The following is a 25,112-nucleotide window of genomic DNA, read 5'->3' as shown; positions in this document are numbered from 1 at the left end:
AACAGACAGGAGAAATGAAAAAGTTTCTGATTAACAGGTGCTCCGGACTGCTATTCTTTAACCAGCAATTATTAACAAGGTTAGTACTGCAGCTTCTGGTGTCCACAGCTTCAATGTACCTGAATATGAATTCACCTGTGCTAGTCCTAATGCTTTTCACACTAATGCAACAAGGTACCTGCTAGTTCACGTGATGAGCTCATCTTCAAACTCATGTCTGCTATTCTGGTGCTACCACATCTACAACTCTGCTGTGTCTAGTTACCTAATAAAAAACTAATGTCAGCTATTCTTATGCTGCCATATCGTCTTTTCTGCTGCATCTTGTGCTTCCTTAGCCATCATCCAGCTCTATTGGTCCTTGGTGTTCCACATATTGTCCAGCAAGTCCAGTTCCGCTGTATCATCGCCTCTGGTAAGTTCTACCTGCTCTACACTATGGGTTAGAAAAATCACCCCGCCAGGTGAAAACGTAAGCACTGTCACTCCACTAATTATAAATATGGCTCCAAGATTAACTTTATTCCCCTCTCAACGCTATGGCTTAAGTCACAGGGGCGACGCAGGTGCTGATTCAGTCACCGGCGGCTGTAACCGCACACCCAGCCCTGATTGACAGCTCTCAGGTTATTGGTGTTTTTTCTAGTGACAGGTTGCCTTTAAATCCTTAGCCAGCCCTATGATGTGAAGACATTGCTGTCCCCCTAAAAGTGCCAATGCTCAATCATGCAGGTTTTTAGTCTGCAACAGGAGTCATGCAGATTTGGGAATGTAGTTGTAATGATAATGTAAAATGTGACGTAAGATTCCCTTGATTATCACATTACAGAATCTTCTATTCACATATTGAACACTGCTATGTCAGTGGTGAGGGTTTGACCCCACTTCTTTTCCCCCTGTCACTGCTGCAATCTTTTCTCCCTCTGTTTGACTGTAACCTGAAACTTTAGCGTGAGCTCCTTCATCCCTTCCCCCCCTCAGCCTGCACACACACATTCAGTATAACCTGAATTACCAGTGACTGGTTTCCCGCCTCACAGCAGGGGGTCTCTTTGTCTCCAAAATGTGCTAAGCTACTCTCATAGACTATCATTGGAATCTGATCATTTTGTCATAAAGCGCTGTGAGTTTATGATAAAAATATGAAAGTTACATTTCTGCGATGTGCATCAACTAAGCTTCATAGCCCATATTTTTCACAGTTCCAGCGCCAACAGAACCAGAGAAATGGATTTCTCCTGAACGGTGCACCAATGACAAGCTGGAAAAGATAAAACTAGGTGCGTTTCTATACGAGGTACCCTCTGCAAGTTATGATTATTATAAGTTTTTAGCCATATTGTACCTCTGAAAGCAAGGGGAGGGAGCCGGGAAAACCAGCCCCTTTAGTGATGTCACAAGCCCAAAGGTATAAGGTATTTTCCCCTACCCCCATTCCTTCTAGCTTGGGATGCCGTAGCAATAAGATCTTAAATGAATGGTGACATCTGGCTCCGCCACCCCCTGCATGGTTCTGCCTGAAATGATCTAAGCAATATGTAAGTTAATTTCTGCTTTTTAAAATCCCTTTTATTTGTATTTGCATTGTACATACTGTTATTGTCTCATATCGTAAAACCTTTTTATCTTCTGTAAACACTGCCCATCTTTTGGGAACAAACGATAAAATTATTAGTTCTGTCTCCTTGCTCTATGATGAATTCATGTGCCTAAGAGTTAATTACGCTACTAATTTGGGTTAGCTTCGAACCCCTCTATTAATTTTAAATATTAATAAGAGAAATCTGAAGCAGGTGCCAGCGAAGTGTGCTCTGGGCAGGTGGGCCAGCTGGCAGTGACGGAAGGGGTTTTTTAAGCTGATTTGTCTGGCTGCGGCCAGGACTAGTTATAATTCCCTCGCTGCAGCGGCCTAATAGCCAGGGCACAACAAGTAGCCCGTCTGGCGACTAATTATCCTAGGTGTAGTTCCCTGACTGACCTGAGGGTAAGGGGGCGCCAGAGAGCTGCAAGTTCCAAAGTGGAACGGAAAAAGTGGGATATACATAAATCCCGGCAGCTTGTAACATATTGTGGCAGCAGTGGGATATCTACAATAAACCCCTGCGGTAAATTGTTAGGGCAAGACTAGCTTTCTATTTTCGTCACATTGTTGGTAGCAATGGGATAACTAGGATAAGCCCCTCTGCCCATGTGATAGCCGCGTGCGGCCAAAGGTCACACGCCTGATCGTGACAGTAGTTCTCATTTGGCTGATCCCCCTACACACATGCACACTCATCTTGGTCAAGCATGCATGTACTTAAAATTGGAGAGAGTAGAGTAAGCTGCTTTGGTATTGGCTTGCCACCGAGGAGAACAAAACGATCATCCAATTCCAACATGCCCAATTTTGTACAAGACTAAAAGAACTACGCTATAAACCATGGACAGGTGTGGCAGGGTTTCTGGAAGAAAGAGGTGATTTTTTTTGTAATCTTGGGCAATCCCTTTAAATGTATTGTTGATTTTGAGACTGGAAAAATTCTTCACTATGAGTCTGTAGGGGAGGACAATGGTCCCCGAAGACTGGTGTTGATTACACTGTTGGCAGCATCAGGAACACATTAGGAGTAAAACCCGGGCAGGGTTAGGAAAATTGTAAAAAAAGAAAAGAAAAGGAGGTTGGCTGAGTGTTAATGGTCAGGTAATCTGTCACAGCTGTGTTTCATAGAGTATACAGTTAAAGCTCAAGCATCATAATAAACGAGGTAGGAATTTATGCAAATATCCTGAAGTCAGAGAATTTCTTCCTTCCCTCGGAGACTGATTGAATGCTTCCTGTCTTCCACACAGCAGAAAGGTGTTGGCAAGCCTCCCGCAAAAGAAAAAAAATATGGAAGCCCCATCATTCATTCTCAATTTGACGTGACTTATTGTTCATTCCGTAAGACGCGTTCCTCGAGTTTACTCCTAGAGAATGAACAATTATCGAGAGCCGGGCCTGCGTGAATGCTATCGAGCCAGACGCCAGAACTTCACAAAAGTTGTCAATCTGCTTCAGACAATGTGCAGTCTGGGCTTGTGCTTTGTGTCTTTTTAATTAAATACTATTGAAATTGAAGTTTGTTTTGCAAGTGAAGGTGTCGTCATTTAAAAGTCATGAATTCATAATAAATCAGGGGTTAATTCTAAATATATTTTAAAAAAAGTTGTTTGGGGTGATTTTATTTTTTCATATCATTATGCATATAAAAAGCATTGAAATATTGCGAACTGTTTTCACACTGACCAACAGAATAATTTCCTTCATCAGCTTTGCTGTGTAGACTTGGACGTGATAAACAGAGTCATTTCATAATCTCAAAGTGAGTGAGGCTGTTAATCGTATCTCTTTTATTGCCAAGTCCCTAGATATTAACAGTTTATAATCAGATAAGGCTTTGTAAATTATTAGCCTGTCACTCCTCAAACTCAGATGGCAGGGGCTAAAGACTAAAACTTATTGGAGACTGTAATCTGGACAGGCCCCCCAAAATCGGGACTATTAGCAAGAGTGGTATATGAACAAAGCATTTGTCTCCATGGTGTTTGATGTTCAGAAAAGGCTCTTTCAATTGTGATTGTGGACGTCTTGGAGGCTATGGAAAGCTGTTCTTGGTCACCCAGTCACCAAGCCTATAGCGTGGAATTTTAATAGTATGTGAGGGAGGGACAGGGCTTTAGTCATGGCCGAGGACACCGGTGTATCTGTGCCCTGTCCTCCCATCACATGAAAATAGTGACCATTACTCTGCATACCTGTGGCTTCACTTTCTGCTGGTCATATCCTTATAATACCACAATATGGTGCTTATATATTTACAATATTGCAATATGATGCGCATCTACTTATAATTACACAATATAGTGCTACTTATAATACTTATAATTTCACCATATGGTGCTCATATACTTATTACATTGCCATATGGTGCTCAAATACTTATTACATTGCTATATGACCAGCTTAAGGTGGTATTATAAGTACCGTATATGAGCACCATATGATGGTATTATAAGTATATGACCAGCTTAAAGTGGTATTATGAGTAAATGAGCATTATGCTGCAGTATTTTAAGTATATAAGAAGCATATGGTGGTATTATAAATATACACTCACTGGCCACTTTATTAGGTACACCTGTCCAACTGTGTGTTAAGACTTAATTTCTAATCAGCCAATCACATGGCGGCAACTCAGTGCATTTAGGCATGTAGACATGGTCAAGACAATCTCCTGCAGTTCAAACCGAGCATCAGTATGGGGAAGAAAGGTGATTTGAGTGCCTTTGAACGTGGCATGATTGTTGGTGCCAGAAGGGCTGGTCTGAGTATTTCAGAAACTGCTGATCTACTGGGATTTTCACGCACAACCATCTCTAGGGTTTACAGAGAATGGTCCGAAAAAGAAAAAAAATCCAGTGAGCGGCAGTTCTGTGGCCGGAAATGCCATGTTGATGCCAGAGGTCAGAGGAGAATGGGCAGACTGGTTCGAGCTGATAGAAAGGCAACAGTGACTCAAATTGCCACCCGTTACAACCAAGGTAGGCAGAAGAGCATCTCTGAACGCACAGTGCGTCGAACTTTGAGGCAGATGGGCTACAGCAGCAGAAGACCACACTGGGTACCACTCCTCTCAGCTAAGAACAGGAAACTGAGGCTACAATTTGCACAAGCTCATCGAAATTGGACAGTAGAAGATTGGAAAAACGTTGCCTGGTCTGATGAGTCTCGATTTCTGCTGCGACATTCGGATGGTAGGGTCAGAATTTGGCGTAAACAACATGAAAGCATGGATCCATCCTGCCTTGTATCAACGGTTCAGGCTGGTGGTGGTGGTGTCATGGTGTGGGGAATTTTTTCTGGGCACTCTTTGGGCCCCTTGGTACCAATTGAGCATCGTTGCAACGCCACAGCCTACCTGAGTATTGTTGCTGACCATGTCCATCCCTTTATGACCACAATGTACCCAACATCTGATGGCTACTTTCAGCAGGATAATGCGCCATGTCATAAAGCTCGAATCATCTCAGATTGGTTTCTTGAACATGACAATGAGTTCACTGTACTCAAATGGCCTCCTCAGTCACCAGATCTCAATCCAATAGAGCATCTTTGGGATGTGGTGGAACGGGAGATTCGCATCAGGGATGTGCAGCCGACAAATCTGCGCCAACTGTGTGATGCCATCATGTCAATATGGTCCAAAATCTCTGAGGAATGCTTCCAGCACCTTGTTGAATCTCTGCCACGAAGAATTGAGGCAGTTCTGAAGGCAAAAGGGGGTCCAACCCCTTACTAGCATGGTGTACCTAATAAAGTGGCCAGTGAGTGTATATGAGCATATGAGCATCATATGGTGGTATAAGAATATGCTCACCATATGGTGATATTTTAAGTATATGAACAGCTTACGGTGGTATAAGTATGCGATCGCTATATTGCATTATTATAAGTAAATCAGCACCATATGGCAGTATTATATGTATATGAGCACCATATTATGGTATTATCAGTACATGTGCACCATACCTAGCAGACCGGACAGTCAGCGTCTCCCATTCGCACACCACCTCCTCACCGTGCCCCCTATCCATCGGAGTCCCGCAAGGTTCAGTCCTAGGGCCCCTGCTCTTCTCCATTTACACCTTCGGCCTCGGACAGCTCATAGACTCTCATGGATTTCAGTATCATCTCTATGCTGATGACACACAGATCTACATCTCTGGACCAGATATCACCTCCCAACTAACCAGAATCAATCAATCTCTGTCCGCTATTTCATCCTTCTTCTCCGCTAGATTTCTAAAACTTAATATGGACAAAACAGAATTAATTATCTTTCGCCCATCTCACGTGACCCCCCCAACAGACCTATCCATTACAGTAAACAGCTGCCCAGTCTCTCCAGTCCTCCAAGCTCGCTGCCTCGGGGTTATCCTTGACACTGATCTCTCTTTCAAACCACATATCCAAGCCCTTTCCACTTCCTGCCGACTTCAACTCAAAAATATTTCACGGATCCGTACATTCCTCAAACAAGAATCTGCAAAAAGTCTAGTCCATGCCCTCATCATCTCCAGCCTTGACTACTGCAACCTCCTGCTCTGTGGCCTCCCCTCTAACACTCTCGCACCCCTCCAATCTATTCTTAACGCTGCTGCCTGACTAATCCACCTGTCCCCCCGCTATTCCCCGGCCTCTCCCCTCTGTCAATCCCTGCACTGGCTCTCCATTACCCAAAGACTCCAGTTCAAAACCCTAACCATGACATACAAAGCCATCCACAACCTGAGTCCTCCGTACATCTGTGACCTCGTCTCCCGGTACTTACCTGCACGAATCCTCCGATCCTCACAAGATCTCCTTCTGTACTCCCCTCTTATCTCCTCTTCCCACAATCGCATACAAGATTTCTCCGGCGCATCCCCTCTACTCTGGAACTCTCTACCACAACATATCAGACTCTCGCCTACCGTGGAAACCTTCAAAAAGAACTTGAAGACCCACCTCTTTCGACAAGCCTACAACTTGCAGTAACCACCGATCCACCAAACCGCTGCACGACCAGCTCTACCCTCGCCTACTGTATCCTCACCCATCCCGTTGTAGATTGTGAGCCCTCGCGGGCAGAGTCCTCTCTCATCCTGTACCAGTCATGACTTGTATTGTTTAAGATTACTGTACTTGTATGTATTATGTATACCCCTCCTCACATGTAAAGCGCCATGGAATAAATGGTGCTATAATAATAATAAATAATAATAATAATAATATGGTATTAGTTTATGAGTACCATACGGCAGTATTAGTATTATATGTATATAAGTACCATATGGCTATGTTATAAGTATATGATCACCATCTGGTGGTAATATAAGTATCTGAGCATCATATGGTATCAGTATATAAGCATCATATGGCAGTATTTTATGTATATGAACACCATACTGCGATGTTATAAATATATGAGCACCATATGGCGATATTATAAGGTTAAACATTTCTAAATATTAACTTAAGGGCGAAACTCACCTCAAACTGTTTTTATTTTTGATTTTTTCAATTATATCCAAACTTTTGCTTTAAATTACAAACCCAGACCAAAACCAACTTAGAATGTGGAAATCACAAATCTGATCCAAAATACATCTCCAAACTCTTATTAATAGAGATTGAGGTAGTCATTCAATGTCTTTGTATGACTAAAGCTAGGACTGCCATGTAACCTCGTAGGCCTAAAGTATCATATTCTTCATTGACTGTCGTTGAGGTGGACAATTATCTGCTGTATTTATGTCCATACAGCGACAGAAATCTGGAAAAATCAGCAACTGGGAGCGATTACAGAGCCTTGTCCAAGTGCACGGTAAATCACTTCCTAAGCATTTTTTATGTTCCCTCTTGGCTTGTTTTACCCTGGTTATGATGTTCTCATCTATTTTTAGCACACTTTTTTGGAGATCTCTTGTGGAAAGGGTCAAATGAAACACAACTTTCATTGTTAATGATCATGATTCTGGAATATGTCCACCTCGCCGTGTTCCAGCTCCAACTGTTTGCCCAGGCAGCTGTCAATATGAATTTTGGGATGCGGAAAAGCGCAAGTGCAGAAAGGAAAAGTTTTGGTAAAACAATTCTCTAAAGTGCTTTATGACCACATCAAAGTTCCCCTTTGTTTTGTTCCTACATTCAAAATGAGTTCACAGATGGATATGCTGCTATTATATTCTACAGTCTGCTATGTACAGTGGTACATAGAGGATGTAGAACCCAAACATAGAGGATGTAGAACCCAAACTTTCTAAAATGAGTTGATGTGAATGGACACTTGCAGAATGCTTCATTTCTCCTGTGGTGGCGCTGTAGGGAAATTGAACAATTACTACCATGTTTCCCCATAGATTACAGATGAACATTATTGTCAAAGAAACCTTCTAACAATTAGTCTGCAATTGATGACCCACTTCACGTAAAACACTTACAATATATAAATAATTGTTTTATTTGGTCTAAATTCTAATGTTCTCCTGAATCCGGTGCTGTTTTTCTTTTGTTCCTATGCCTCTCCGTTCATGAGATAAAGCCCTCTTTTCCCTGTGTATAAAGCTTGTCTTTTCAGCCAAATAGGTGTGGTGTCCAATGAAAACACCCATAAAGAAAAGGTGACGAACACGCCCTCTTGGCTGACAAGACCAGATTTACCTACTGGGAAGAGGAGGCCATAACTCAGGAACTAAAAGGGGCAGGAACTAAAGAAAAATAGCACCAGATTTAGGAAAACAGCGGCATTTACACCAGGTTTTTTTTTTTAAATACATATGGTACTGTGCAAAAGTTTTAGGCAGGAGAGGAAAAAAATGCTGCAAAGTAATGCTTTCAACAATAGAAGAGTTAATAATTTATTTTTATCAATTAGTAAAATGTAAAGTGAATGAACGAGAGAGAAATCTAAATTAACAATCTTCAATTTGCGGCGTTGAAGATAAATAAATTAGTTTCCTGGCACCATTATAGTAATACCACAATGTGTTTTCTGGGAATCTTATATAAATTTGCTAATAAAGTTACCATCTTTAGAGAACGTTAATGATTAAACAGTGCACAACCAAAGAGTTAAAAAAGCAAATTCAGCTCTGCTACATCCATATGTCTTTGTCCTGAGCCTATTTTACTAATAAATGCAAAGCTACTTACAAAAAATAAATATCCACACGGTTACCATATAAAAAGCCTTTTCATTATTTATACATTAGGCGAGCACAGCAGGAGGCTGGATTGACAAATTATTTCCTAAAACTTGCTGGAGGAGGACAAGGCGGGAGGTTTTCAAGTTAAATAAGAGGCTAGTTCAAAAATAAATAAAAACATATAAAATTGCTTAATTTTCTCTGATCTGCTCTTTATTAGCCATTCCCGACCCTGCTGTGTCTGTAAGTGTGCACGCTGTTATACCTACAGTAATACAAGAAGGCGACATAGTCTGGAGTCTCCACGCCGTCAATGTGCGGCTCATTAAAAGGGAGTCAATCAGGAAAGAACTGTCAAAGAATAGCAGAAATGGAGGAAACTCAATTATATCATAATTAACGCAGCTGAATTATACAACATAGAACTTTCTGCCACGAATAACATAGAGGCATAGCACAAGGGAATAGGAGTGCATCAGCTAAATTAAGGAAATTATACAGAGGGCCGAACCCTGGAACAACAATTGTGACTGGTACCTTATTCACACTGGGGGTTGTGTTATTATACTGGAAGTCAGATCTTCATGCACTCCCTGGTTACCCTGTGTGCAGACCTACAGGGTAAAGCAAGGTGGGGGGGGAATGCTGCCTCAGATAACACAAGTGGTGGAATGACAATGTTTCCACCATATATGACTTTGCATATAGAGATAGCTGTCAATCGCTTTGTAAGACCACCCACTGGACTCCTAGGTATAAAATGAGAAGGGAATTAAAAAGAACTTGTCACTTACCAATAAAAGGGAACTGTGGAAAAGCTTTAGGCAGGTTGGGAAAAAATGCTGCAGAGTAAGAACCCTTTCAAAAAAGAGAACTGCTGCTAGTTTATTTTTTCTCAGATAACAAAATGCAAAGTGAATGAACGAAAGAGAAATCTAAATCATCAATATTTCTCACATTTAATCTTGACAAATGTCCAGCTCCATTTGCTGAAACCCAGCCACAAACTTGCAAGACCCTACACCATGCTTCACTGTTCCTAAAGACTCTCTTTATTGTACTCCTCTCCAGCCCTTTAACAAATAAACTTTCCATATTGAATGTAAAGTTTTTCGGCCACAATTATTACATGAAGACCACTTCTGGCCAGATGTTTCCAAACAAAAGATGGATGTAGCTGGGTCCTACTGATTACTGTAAGTTCTGAACTGATGGCACTGCTGGACATCTGCCAATTTTGTAGGGAATAAAATGGAACCTGTCAGGTCAAACAACATTATTAACCTGCCAATATAGGGTTATTCTGCTGGTTAATAGCATTTAGAAAATGCCTGGTGGCTCCTGGGAGAAATAAAGTTCATTTTCTTCCATGTGCCAGTTGTCATGCTTCTGATTTCAAACTCTTGATTCGGTGTTCTGTGGTTGGCGTCTGTAACAAATGAAAGCGCAGGCACAGATGTTGCAGTGTACATTCGTTTATTGCTATTTTTGTAGAACCACGTGACCACGGACCGGGGTCTCCAAAGGGGGCGTGATTATGCGCTCCCCAGACCCCTCGAACAGGATCAGATTGGAATGTCCGAGGAACGCAGGTGCTACCTCCAGTTAGACCCCAGACACGTGGAAGCTGACCCAGCGGAACAGGTGGACTGGCAGAGATAACAGATAGAGTTGAACTTGACAGACGACAAGCAGATGAATGAGACGGAACTGGAACAGGCAGTACTGATGTCGTCCTGGGTAACGGAATGATGGACTGCTAAGCAGGATGGTACTTGCACAAGCCGCACTGCTATTGTCCCAGTTACGGAGAAGAGAGATGCTGATACTCTGAGAAGACAAACAGTATTAGCTGTATACTGGCAGGGCACTGGCGGTGCACAACAGAACCCAAGCACAGCAGTTCAAGGAACCAGAAACTAGCAACAGGAAGCACTTGTTGCTCCAGCACCTCCTCTATGGCAGAGCCAGAAATAGTACTCACTATTACACTATTGGTTAGGAGCATATTTGAAAAATGCGCGCTGTCTCTTTAAGAGACCGGAAGTGCGCACACGCCCTCAGAGTCGTACCCGTAGACTTTCTGGCTGCGTGCCAGGGAACAGCAGCAGGAAAGCCAGGGACTGTGACTGGGCAACGGGGAGCGGAGAGAGAGCGGGGACCCCGACGGAACCCCCGCGGAAGTACGGGCACTGGCGCTACAGCATCTCTTTGCAATGAGCCACAACTGATGCACCTTTTCTTTTGGTATTTTAGTTCTTTTGTCTTTGTTTCTGTTGGTTTTGAATAAAAGGTGTTTTTCATTTACTCAGTTTGTCTGTCCAATCACCTTACGGGTGCAGCTTTAAATATCTTCCCCTATTGGTGTTTCCTGATGGTGATAGACATTGCTGGATTCAGTCTTCTGTAGTTTTGTGTGTGTTTCTTTCGTTCCTTAAAGGGAATCTCTCACTTCTTTTTAGTGATATCAAGTAAAGATATCACCCAATTGTGTGTCCCATAAGGATTCTTTTAGGATTTTTTATTCCCCCGACCCCGCACCTTTGATGCAAAAATACCTTTGTTAACTTGGTGAAGAGGTATGGAAATCGCCACTGTCCGGTCCGATGGGTGTGGCTTAGTCGGCTTCCTCCCCCCCTCCTCGACTTGCTGAGCGTAATCTTCATCTGTGAAAATCACAGATAACGTTGTTTGCCGCACTTGCGCATTCAAAGAGGCCTCCAGCGCCTGCGCAGTATGCTTTGCCCAACTGTGTGCGAACCATATAAGCGGTAATGCGCATGCGCCGGTATTTTCCAGAACAGTCTATGCCCCGGAAGTGTGTCCTGCATGTGAAGACTTCCGGGGCATAGACCGATTTCAGCAATACCAGATTTATATCATTGCTTATGTTTGCCTGCTGTCAAACACTAAAAGCCATATTTTGAGAGCTATAATTTTTCCATATTTTGTCCGACAGAATCAAGTCAGAGCTTGATTTTTTGCGGAATGATTTGATGATTTTATTGGTACCATTTTTGGGCACATGACTTTTTTTGATCACTTTCTATTCTAATTTTTGGGAGGCAGAATGAACAGAAACCAGCAATTCAGGAATTGATTTTTTTGGTGTTGTTTTATGCCCGTTCCATGTGTGGTAAAACTGATAAGGCAGCTTTATTCCACAGGTCAGTCCGATTACAGCGATACCTCATTTATATCTTTTTTTTATGTTTGGCGCTTTTACACAATAAAAACATTTTTATAGAAAAAAAGATTTATTTTTAAATCTTCGTATTCTGAGAGCTATAACTTTTTTATTTCCAGTGATGAGGCTGTACGGCAGCTTGTTCTTTGTGGGACAAGGTGACGTTTTCAGCTATACCTTTTTTTTTACATTCATCTTTTTGATCGTGCTTTATTCCACCTTTTCTTCTGCAGTATAATAAAAAAGAATTGTTTTTTGTCCCTCTTTTTATTTAATTTTATCACAGTGTTCATTGAAGGCTTTCACAGGTGTAATTGTTTATGCGGCGGGTCATTCCGGATGCAACTATACCAAATATGTATACCTTTCCCGGCGCCTGCACACTGCAGTACTTTACTCTGCTCTCAATAGGGCAGATATAGTACACCTGCGCAGGAACCGCGGCAGAAGTAAGGAGGAGGACGTCATCGCTAGAAGATGGGAGGCGCCGGACCAGACCGCAACACCCATCGGACCGGACCCCCCCACCCGGTGAGTATAATCTAACTCATTTTTCTTATCTTTCAGGTTACATCGAAGGCTTATCTACAGCATTACAGAAGTTACAGAATGCTGTAGATAAGCCCCTGATGGCGATGGCCGCATCTCATACGGCAAAAATGAGGTGACTAGTGTTGAGCATTCCGATACCGCAAGTATCGGGTATCGGCCGATACTTGCTGTATCGGAATTCCGATACCGACTTCCGATATTTTTTCAATATCGGAAGTCGGCATCGGAATCGGAAGTTCAAAGTTGATTGACAGCCTGACGTCATCATGATGCGCGGTGTGTGCGCATCATGATGCGCCGTCATTTCGGGCCTTCCGGGGGTCTCTGCCGGCCTGCCGGGGGGCTGTGTGGACTGCCCGGGGTCTGTACCGGCCTGCCGGGGTTCTGTGCCGGCCTGCCGGTGGTCTGTGCACCCTGTGGGGGTCTGTACCGGCCTGCCAGGGGGCTGTGCCGGCCTGCCGGTGGTCTGTGCACCCTGTGGGGGTCTGTACCGGCCTGCCGGGGGGCTGTGCCGGCCTGCCGGGGGGCTGTGCTGATGTCCGGGGGTCTGTGCAAGCATCGTCCGATGGGACTACAAGTCCCATCTGGCGATGCCTGCTACCATGACAGTGATTGACACATTAGCCAATGATGGGACAGTAGTAGTCCCATCATCCGGCTAATGTGTTAAATGTTAAAAAAAAAAAAAAATACTACATACATACTACATGCATGCTACATACATACTACATGCTACATACATACTACATACATACCACATACATACCACATACATACCACATACATACCACATATATACTACATACATACTACATACATACTACATACACAACACATATATACTACATGCATGCTACATACATACTACATGCTACATATATAATACATACTACATACATACATACTACATATATACTACATGCATGCTACATACATACTACATGCTACATACATACTACATATATACTACATACATACTACATACATACTACATGCATGCTACATACATACTACATGCTACATACATACTACATATATGCTACATGCATGCTACATACATACTACATGCTACATACATACTACATATATACTACATACATACTACATACATGCTACATACATGCTACATACATACTGCAAGCTACATACATACTACATACATACTACATACATACTACATACACACTACATACATACTACATGCATGCTACATACATACTACATGCTACATACATACCACATACATACTGCATACATACTACATACATACTACATGCATGCTACATACATACTACATGCTACATACATACTACATATATACTACATGCATGCTACATACATACTACATGCTACATACATACTACATATATACTACATACATACTACATACATACTACATGCATGCTACATACATACTACATGCTACATACATACCACATACATACTACATACATACTACATGCTACATACATACTACATATATACTACATGCATGCTACATACATACTGCATGCTACATGCATGCTACATACATACTACATACATACTACATGCTACATACATACCACATATATACTACATACATACTACATACAATACATTCATACAATACATACATAGACATACAGTACATATAACATAGAGTAACATACTTACCAATACTTGTCACATTGTTCCCCGAAGCCATTGTCTTTTACGGAATAAATATTAACATAACAAACCACAAAAATACTCACCCACGATCCGAAGCAGTCCACGAGTGTGTCCCACGACGATCTTGGGTAGAGAACTGCAGCATCAGCTGTTGCTGCCGTTCTCTACGGGCTGCAGGAATCCAATGACGGAAGGTAGGTATCCTTCCGCACTGTATTCCTCCGCCACTTAAAAAAAAAAAAGTCCCTAGTCTCACTTTATGTCATTGCTGTGTGGGAAATTCCCACGCAGCAATGGCATAAAGTGAGACTAGGGACTTTTTTTTTTTAAGTGGCGGAGGAATACAGTGCGGAAGGATACCTACCTTCCGTCATTGGATTCCTGCAGCCCGTAGAGAACGGCAGCAACAGCTGATGCTGCAGTTCTCTACCCAAGATCGTCGTGGGACACACTCGTGGACTGCTTCGGATCGTGGGTGAGTATTTTTGTGGTTTGTTATGTTAATATTTATTCCGTAAAAGACAATGGCTTCGGGGAACAATGTGACAAGTATTGGTAAGTATGTTACTCTATGTTATATGTACTGTATGTCTATGTATGTATTGTATGAATGTATTGTATGTAGTATGTATGTAGTATATATGTGGTATGTATGTAGCATGTAGTATGTATGTAGCATGCATGTAGTATGTATGTAGTGTGTATGTAGTATATATGTAGTATGTATGTAGCATGTAGTATGTATGTAGCATGCATGTAGTATACACTCACTGGCCACTTTATTAGGTACACCTGTCCAACTGTGTGTTAAGACTTAATTTCTAATCAGCCAATCACATGGCGGCAACTCAGTGCATTTAGGCATGTAGACATGGTCAAGACAATCTCCTGCAGTTCAAACCGAGCATCAGTATGGGGAAGAAAGGTGATTTGAGTGCCTTTGAACGTGGCATGATTGTTGGTGCCAGAAGGGCTGGTCTGAGAATTTCAGAAACTGCTGATCTACTGGGATTTTCACGCACAACCATCTCTAGGGTTTACAGAGAATGGTCCGAAAAAGAAAAAAAATCCAGTGAGCGGCAGTTCTGTGGCCGGAAATGCCTTGTTGATGCCAGAGGTCAGAGGAGAATGGGCAGACTGGTTCGAGCTGATAGAAAGGCAACAGTGACTCAAATTGCCACCCGTTACAACCAAGGTAGGCAGAAGAGCATCTCTGAACGCACAGTGCGTCGAACTTTGAGGCAGATGGGCTACAGCAGCAGAAGACCACACCGGGTACCACTCCTCTCAGCTAAGAACAGGAAACTGAGGCTACAATTTGCACAAGCTCATCGAAATTGGACAGTAGAAGATTGGAAAAACGTTGCCTGGTCTGATGAGTCTCGATTTCTGCTGCGACATTCGGATGGTAGGGTCAGAATTTGGCGTAAACAACATGAAAGCATGGATCCATCCTGCCTTGTATCAACGGTTCAGGCTGGTGGTGGTGGTGTCATGGTGTGGGGAATTTTTTCTGGGCACTCTTTGGGCCCCTTGGTACCAATTGAGCATCGTTGCAACGCCACAGCCTACCTGAGTATTGTTGCTGACCATGTCCATCCCTTTATGACCACAATGTACCCAACATCTGATGGCTACTTTCAGCAGGATAATGCGCCATGTCATAAAGCTCGAATCATCTCAGATTGGTTTCTTGAACATGACAATGAGTTTACTGTACTCAAATGGCCTCCTCAGTCACCAGATCTCAATCCAATAGAGCATCTTTGGGATGTGGTGGAACGGGAGATTCGCATCAGGGATGTGCAGCCGACAAATCTGCGCCAACTGTGTGATGCCATCATGTCAATATGGTCCAAAATCTCTGAGGAATGCTTCCAGCACCTTGTTGAATCTCTGCCACGAAGAATTGAGGCAGTTCTGAAGGCAAAAGGGGGTCCAACCCCTTACTAGCATGGTGTACCTAATAAAGTGGCCAGTGAGTGTATATGTAGTATGTATGTAGCATGTAGTATATATGTAGTATGCATGTTGCATGCATGTAGTATATATGTAGTATGTATGTTGCATGTAGTATATATGTAGTATGTATGTATCATGTAGTATGTATGTAGTATGTATGTAGTATGTATGTGGTATGTATGTAGCATGTAGCATGCATGTAGTATGTATGTAGTATATATGTGGTATGTATGTAGCATGTAGTATGTATGTAGCATGCAGTTTGTATGTAGTATATATGTAGTATGTATGTAGCATGTAGTATATATGTAGTATGCATGTTGCATGCATGTAGTATATGTGTAGTATGTATGTTGCATGTAGTATATATGTAGTATGTATGTTGCATGTAGTATATATGTAGTATGCATGTTGCATGCATGTAGTATATATGTAGTATGTATGTTGCATGTAGTATATATGTAGTATGTATGTATCATGTAGTATGTATGTAGTATGTATGTAGTATGTATGTGGTATGTATGTAGCATGTAGCATGCATGTAGTATGTATGTAGTATATATGTGGTATGTATGTAGCATGTAGTATGTATGTAGCATGCAGTATGTATGTAGTATATATGTAGTATGTATGTAGCATGTAGTATATATGTAGTATGCATGTTGCATGCATGTAGTATATATGTAGTATGTATGTTGCATGTAGTATATATGTAGTATGTATGTTGCATGTAGTATATATGTAGTATGCATGTTGCATGCATGTAGTATATATGTAGTATGTATGTTGCATGTAGTATATATGTAGTATGAATGTAGCATGTATGTAGTATGTAGTATGAATGTAGCATGTATGTAGTATGCATGTTGTATGTATGTAGCATGTATGTAGCATGTAATTTTTTTTTTTTTTTTTTTTTACATTCAACACATTAGCCGGATGATGGGACTACTACTGTCCCATCATTGGCTAATGTGTCAATCACTGTCATGGTAGCAGGCTTCGCCCGATGGGACTTGTAGTCCCATCGGACGATGCCTGCACAGACCCCCGAAGCCTGCACAGCCCCCCGGCAGGCCGGCACAGCCCCCCGGAGCCTGCACAGCCCCCCGGCAGGCCGGCACAGCCCCCCGGAGCCTGCACAGCCCCCCGGCAGGCCGGCACAGCCCCCCGGCAGGCCGGCACAGCCCACCGGAGCCTGCACAGCCCCCCGGCAGGCCGGCACAGACCACCGGAGCCTGCACAGACCCCCTGGCAGGCCGGCACAGCCCCCCGAAAGGCCCGTACAGACCCCAGAGAGGCTGTACAAGGGAAAAACAGGATTTTTCTTATTCCGATACCGGAAGTCCCATAGACTTGAATGGGACTTCCGGTATCGGAATCGGCGATACCGATACTTTTTTTTAAGATCGGCCGATCCATTCCGATCCGATACTTTGAAGTATCGGACGGTATCGCTCAACTCTAGAGGTGACAGATTCCCTTTAAGAGAGATAGACAGCAGCAGCGGTCGGTCTCCAAGGCAATGAATTGTAATCAAAAGAAAAGTGTTAATATCTCAACAATGTGGGCAAATTTTAATATGCAATAAACTGCAAAAGTGATTGTTTTTACAAGCTCTATCCGACAATATCCATCTATAAAGATAAGAAAGGGTGAACTGAGAAGAGTTAGATTAGTAAAGTGAGGTGATAGGCCTGTTTAAAGATTTCTGTTTACAGAGCACACATACTGCAAAAATGTGGGGGCTAGGTGTGACGACTCAGCATCTGCAAGGAAAATCTGGCATAATTAAGAATACTTTACTCCCACACAAGGGGCCAGATTTCCATGCAGATGCTGAGTCGTCAAACCTAGAACCCACATTTTTATGGGTTAGTCATAGATGTGTCTTCAGGACATCCAGGGCCAACTACCCCAACCAGCAGCACCCTTATTTTGGCGGATACCCACTGAGATAAGGTAGCGGCAAGATTAATAAGCTGACCGAGCACAGCGAGATATGTGGCTAGGAGACCAGATTGTCCCAACCTTAGTTATCCAAATAAATTAGTGTTGGGCAGTGGAGCAGTTCTGTAATCCACCATCTGGAACCATGGTCTTGGGATAAAGTCCCAAAGAATCACACAGGCCCCTTTTTATATCCCTCAGCTCCCATTTCATGCCTTTTTTCAGTAAGTCAAGGAGCATGTGCCATTGTTTCATGAGAGACTGTCTGGTACCCCTTGTTGTTTGCTAATTTGTTGAATGCCTGCTGATTACGTATTCCATCAAACCCCTGCAATGTACTAGTCTGCATCGTTTGGGAGGACAATTACGTAGTCTAGCAGTCTATTTGATCTAGAGGGAACAGCTATGATTACTCCACGCCCCCCAATCCTGTGGGGCACAATGCCCTGAAATGGGAGCTGAGGGATATAAAATGGGGTGCTGCTGGTTGGGGTAGTTGGCCCTGGATGTCCTGAAGTCATGGAGGTTCTAATCCCTGGCATTCTAGCAGAAAGGTGATACTCTGTCACTTCTACCATGTTGTGTACCTGTTGGGAATGTACCATATGCTGATAACTGTTGATGATCCAATAAAGTCTTACCGGAGTGTGGTACCCTCACCTTGTGTTGTCTTAGTAGTGTTCTGCCAATGTAGAAGGTGTATGGGCTTTCAGTGAGATGAGCACAAGCCCGTGTGGTCTTTCTAAAGACAGCCACGCCAGCATTTGAGAGCACCCACTGACCCTTGTGTCACCACACTAGATATTAATCAGATTGTTGGGGGGTAGTGCATCTAAAAAACTGGAACAGCACAAGAGAAGTTTTAGAGATGAAGGTGTGAGGTTCAGATTATAGAAGATGTTAGTGTTAGATCATTTGCAGGATGGAAAGCCTGAGTTGGGTGATAGACAGAGATGTAGGGTGGTGCATAACTGTGGAGCACTTTGTGTGAGAGAGATAAATTTGTATTGCATTCTGTAGCAAATTAGCAGCCAATGCAATGACTGACAGGGTGGAGGCATCAGTGAAGTGGCAGGACAGAAATACTATTCAGGTTATTGTATTCGGCATGGATTGTAGAGGATAAAAATTGGTAAGAAGGAGAGCAATCAGTAGAGAATTGCAATTATTATCCTGATGAGAATGAATACGAGCAACAGTGAGGCTGTGTGCCCACAATGCGATTTTTAAGCGTTTTGGCTGTTTAAAAAACTCGTACAGAACGCACCCCATGCATTCCTATGGCATTCCGCACATGCTGTACTAATGCTGCGGAAAAAACGCAGCATGCTCATTCTTTTTGCGGAATCGCAAAGAATTGCCGCGATTCCGCACCCATAGGAATGCATGAGAACAGCTTACTTCCCGCATGTGGCTATGCCCACCATGCGGGAAGTTAAGAGTCTCATGTGCGAATGGTACCCACGGTGTGGAGGAGAGGAGACTGTCCTCCAGGCCCTGGGTACCATACCCCTGTAAAAAAAAGAATAAAAAATAAAAAATCGGGGTATATTTACCTTCCGGCGTCCCGCACTGCATTCCCGGACTCGGCGTTCCCAGTAATGCCTTGCGGCAAGGACCTGTGATGACGCAGTCTCGCGTTACTCTAGCGGTCTCGTGAGATCGCTATAGCAACGCGAGACCAACGTCATCACAGGTCTCGCAAGGCATCACTGGGAATGGGAGCGTCGCTGAGACTGTGCGGGACGTCGGAAGGTAAATATACCCCGATTTTTTATTTTTTTATCATTTTTAACATTCTAAGTTTTACTAGTGATGCCGCATAGGCGGCCTGAATAGTAAAAAGCTGCTCACACTTGTCAAACACTATGTTTGACGAGTGTGACCAACCTGTCAATCACTTTCCAAGCGATGCTTCAAATCGCTTGGAAAGTGCTTGAATTTCGCACGTGAAAATTGCGGCAAAATTGAGAACATAATCGCGGTAAAATCGCGCGGAAAAAAACGCGCGTTTTCTGGGAAGGAGTCCGGTTTTGAGTGTCCGGTTTAAAACGCTACGTGGGCACATAGCCTAAGAGTTTTTGTAGTTTCAAAGGTGAGAAAAGGTCAGATTCTGGAGATCCTTTTCATACAGGATCTGTCAGGCTCGGACCAGTTATATACTGTACTGAGCAATTTTGCCATAGAAGCAGCATAAATCACGGCTGGTACGAAGCATTATTACAGCAGTACATAGGAGGGTTATTTGTTCATTTAAATTTGTACAACGGTGTGCGCATTGACTGTATCCAATTATATACATTATATAATTTATATTATATATATAAATATATATATTTTCTTCAGATTAGTTTTGGTCTTCTTTGCACACATGCAAATTATCTGTCGGACGGAAGGAAAGAGGACATTAACACGTGTCAAATACAAACATGGGGAAAAAGGGATGACAGGTAGACGCGCATTTTCAATATATCCAGTTATTCTGCAACTGCTGAGAGATAAATGGCCCGTTGAATCGAAGTTCCAGCATTACGGTCCCTGGCACCATAAGAATACAAGACGACGGAGCAATCCAGCAACAACACAACCATCCATTGAATAACATGGAAAGTCACCCTGGAATGTATTTCGCAGTTGCGCTTTATGACTCCAGGTTTACAAGCACATTCCCTGCAGTCACTGAAGCGGTATATATTACCCTTCAGTTATATGAGGCTTACATTACGGGCCAAAATATATTAGATTTCAATAGATTTCACTCTGGAGAATCTCATTAGAACAAGGTTTACATTATTCCACAGGTGACTTATGGTTATTTGGGATATTTAGCAAACTGGACTGAAGAAGAACATGGAATGGTTCTACAGTGCTACTAAAATTTTAAGGTTGAAATTTCTATCATCCCCTACAGGATGCCTTGGGTTGAGCATAACTACAACCCTAATTCCAAAAATGTTGGGACATTTTGTAAAATGTAAAGAAAACCAGAAGGTAATGATTTGGAAATCTCTTATCGCCATATTTTATGCATGTTGGACATTTTTCCATTTCATTTGTAAAAAAAAAAAAATGTAAGAAAATTTTAAATTTTCCATGTCCCAGGGCTAAGTCCACCATTGGGTAGCATCTCCTCTACTTTCTCTAACAGTCTGTAAATGTTTGGTAAGTGACGACAGCAATTGCTAGAGTTTAGGTGTGCCCAGGCGGTGTCCACCATTGTGTAGCATCTCCTCGTCTTTTCACAACAGTCAGTAAATATCTGGAAAGTGGGGAAACCAATTGCTGGAGTTTTAGAATAGGAACGTTGTCCCATTCTTGTCTGATGTAGGATTTTCTCTGCTCAACACTCCGGGGTCTTTGCAGATTTCTTCATTTCATAATGGTTTTGATTCATAAAAGGTCTGGACTGCAGTAGGCCAATTCATCGCTCGAACTCTTCTTTTTCAGATCAGGAAAACGTCACCCTTTTTTACTCTTCAAGACTTCTACAAGACAGTTTCCTTCAGGAACATGGAGACAATCCTGACAAATACTGTTGGGAAACATATCTCGTACTGTTTACTCAAATCATTCCTTCTTAGCTTTAGTGTTACTTTTCTGACATTTTAAGGAAAGAAAACATGGAAAGACCTACAGAAAGTTGAAATCAGTACAGAGATGTAGAATTTTCTACAAAAAGTAATGACAGCAGGACATAAAGCTAATGTTAAAATTCAATGGGGAAATGTAGAGGCACCGGTCAGTTTTGGACTACTTGGATCAATTATTTACAACTGTACATCAAGCAGTGAAGAAATTACATGCAGGCTGGGACCTGGTGGAGCAAAATCTGAGAAAATAACTGTAGAGGTATGTGTCTAGAATATCAATGGCTCAGATTTGCCCTCTGTATGTATTGGAGGAGCCAATCAGAAAAAGTATTGACCCCTTTGATCTTTAGGGTTGGCTATGATTTTTGAGAACATCACACAAAGTGATTTCCTTGTGTAGAAGGAGTATTTTGTAGGACTTTTAACAAGTCAGAATTTTTGATTAAAACAAAATGTATGAAGAGCTAAGAAGAGCATTATGCCCCTTCAAGTCTTCTTTGGTTACACAAAGGTAACGATGTACAAGTTTATAGAAGGATACAGGCAACCATATCTCTTTGAGGAGCCTCTCGAGGAGTCGATCACAGCCAAAGGGGCACATGGCTCTCCTTACTGCTTAAAGCCCCTTGTTTCAGTGATGGTTGTTGGTGTCAAGATTCAGACCTTCATTGATTTTGACATGTCACTATGATAATTAACCATTACAGACCCAAGTACATAGGCTGATTTGAGCACATAAATGAGAGCTGGTCAACTATACAAAAAGTTGTTGTCATGATACCAGTGCTGGGTGACTGGCACTTCTGGGGTTAATGTTCTGATCGCAGTGCTGACTCTCACCTGCACACCTGGGACCTATTATGGTGGCCTCTCATTGGTTCTGGGGAGGCTTCTTATAGCCTCAGGAAGCTCCCATCCCCCGTCAGTTATACTTTCGCCCTTGGCATTGTGTGGTGACCCCTGAGTGTGTTAGTGCTGTGTTCTGGTTGATTGATTCTCTGTGTGTGACTCGGTCTGTTCTCTGGATATCGCTTTGGATTCTGCTTGGTACCTTCTATGTCTGTTTGGTTTTTGATCTCTGCTTGGCCCTGACTGTCCATTCTGTCTCATCCTTGGTACTGTATTGATATCTTGTGTATGACTCTTGGCTTTGTCTGACCTTCCGAGTGTTTATCCCTCCTGTACCTCACTTGCCTGTAATGTGCTTGACCTCTGCTTTGCCTGACTCTGAGTTTTCTTCCTCCTCTGAAAGCAGGACGATAAGCCCTGCCCCCTTGCAGTCACATGACCTTTCACATGACCGTAGGTCCTGTGCCTGCTTTCTAAACTTCTACATTCAGGTCCCGTGCATCTTTATTTTCCGGCTGTTCTTGTCCCCAGGGGTCCCTACGGTGCGGGTGAGTCCCTGCTTAGCGGAGGCTGTACGCCGGCGCTGTCGGGACCCTGACATTATAACTGACCATTAAGTTTTTTGGGTTTTTTTTATGCAGAGAGTTATGGATCCCATACAGTCTCTGGCTGTCCAGATGAAAAGTCTGAGTCAGATGTTTCAGGGTTTATCTCTGGAGCAGCAAGCTCTGGCTCGTTCTCAGCAGCAGGTTTCTGAGACAGTGCGGGGAGCTTTAGCTGCTGGGTCTCTGGGGGCTGGGGCGAGTGATGCTGTTTTGGTGTCCCCTGAACCACCTGTTAAACTGCCTGACTTTTTTTCTGGAAACAAAAAGGAGTTCAGGGTCTTCATGGAGGGGTGCAAACTTTTTTTTAGTTTGATACCACGTTCCTCTGGGGACGAAAGTCAGAAGATTGGGGTCATTATGTCTCTATTAAGAGGGTCCCCACAAGCTTGGGCTTTCTCCCTTTCTCCCACTGCCCCTGAGAGAGTGTCCGTGAATGCATTCTTTGAGACCCTCGGGCACATTTATGATGAGCCTGACCGAGTGCGATTGGCAGAGGACTTGGTGATGAGTGTCTCTCAGGGGAAACAGCTGAGTGGTTTTGTACTGAGTTCCGCTGCTGGGCCGCAGAGGTGTCTTGGAATGACGCCGCACTCCGAGGACTCTTTCGCAGAGGCTTGTCCAAGCGGCTGCAGGATGCCTTGGCGTTACATCCCCCACCTAACTCTCTCGAGGACGCCATGACCCAGGCCATCCGGATGGACCGCAGGCTGCGGGCCAGAGTGGTGATGCAGGTGGAAACTCCATTGTTCCCCAATGGAAAAGAGACTGCCCCTGAGCTCATGGATGTAGGCGCCTTCTCCCTGAAGGATACGGAGAGGAAACGCCGGAAGGTCAAGCAGTTATGCTTTTACTGCGGTAAAACGGGACATTGGAAAAGGGAGTGTCCTGATTGCCCGTCTTCAAACCCGGTCGGCGGGAAACGACTAGGTCTGGGTAGTCAACAGGGAGACTACTCAGACCCTCAGGTACTCTTTTCCTCGTTTTCTAAAGTATTACTGCCTGTGGAACTGTTTGTGGACGGTAGTTCTTTTTCCTCTACAGCCTTCGTGGACTGTGGGTCATCGATTAATCTCATTGACTCCCAATTGGTCACACACTGCAAGATAGGGACAGTTAGGCTTAAGGTTCCGATCAAGGTGATGGCCATGGACTCCTCTCCCCTCACTAAGGAGGGAATTTGCTTTATGTCTGTCTTGTTTTCGCTCAGAGTGGGCGCTACTCATGTGGAAAACCTAAGTTGTTTTGTGCTGGACAATCTACCTGCAGGGTTGGTGTTGGGCATGCCCTGGTTACAACGTCATAACCCAGTTATTAACTGGAAAACGGGGGAGATTGTTCAATGGGGGTTTAATGATTTTGAGTTATGTGATAAATCCGCACTGCTGGTTGAACCTGTTAAATCTGTGTCTGTATCATCTGTCGAGCTGGAAGGTATTCCGGAATGCCTGAAGGACTTCGAAGATGTATTCTCCGAAAGCTAGGCCAAGATGTTACCGCCACATAGACCCTTTGACTGCGCTATTGAGCTGGTCCTGGGGGCTAAATTACCTAAAGCCCGTCTGTTTAATTTGTCCGGTCCTGAGTGCTTGGCTATGAAGGAGTACATTGCTGAAAGTCTGCGCAATGGACACATACGTCCTTCAGTCTCATCTGTGGCGGCAGGTTTCTTTTTTGTAAAGAAAAAAGATGGCGGGTTAGGTCCCTGTCTCGACTTCCGGGAGCTTAATCAGATTACTGTACGGAATACGCACCCCCTCCCGTTGATTCCCGATTTATGTAACCAACTATCAGGGGCAAAGTGGTTTTCTAAACTGGATCTTCGGGGGGCATATAATTTGATAAGGGTCCGAGAGGGGGATGAATGGAAAACCGCGTTCCTCACGACTGAGGGACTATTTGAAAATTTAGTCATGCCATTTGGTCTTACCAACGCCCCCGCCATATTTCAGAATTTCATCAACGTGGTATTCTCAGATCTCATTGGTCGTTTTGTCGTTATCTATTTAGATGATATTTTGATATATTCCACCGACAAGCATTCTCATTTGGAACATG

General features: G+C 43.2%; 1 long non-coding RNA gene across 1 annotated transcript; it reads left to right on the top strand.

The window, feature by feature from the left end:
* Nucleotides 1-234: 234 nt before the first annotated feature.
* Nucleotides 235-2,993, top strand: LOC141088597 (uncharacterized). Its single transcript, XR_012231983.1, has 3 exons — nt 235-415; nt 1,203-1,280; nt 2,833-2,993. It is a non-coding gene; the product is annotated as an uncharacterized lncRNA (long non-coding RNA).
* Nucleotides 2,994-25,112: the final 22,119 nt, after the last annotated feature.

Source organism: Dendrobates tinctorius, unplaced genomic scaffold (genome assembly GCF_039654945.1).
Source record: "Dendrobates tinctorius isolate UK_male_01 unplaced genomic scaffold, ASM3965494v1 ptg000039l, whole genome shotgun sequence".
In the NCBI taxonomy this organism is placed as follows: Eukaryota; Metazoa; Chordata; class Amphibia; order Anura; family Dendrobatidae; genus Dendrobates; species Dendrobates tinctorius.
The sequence above is the reverse complement of the archived record's forward strand: the minus strand, read 5'-3'. Positions and strand labels throughout refer to the sequence as shown.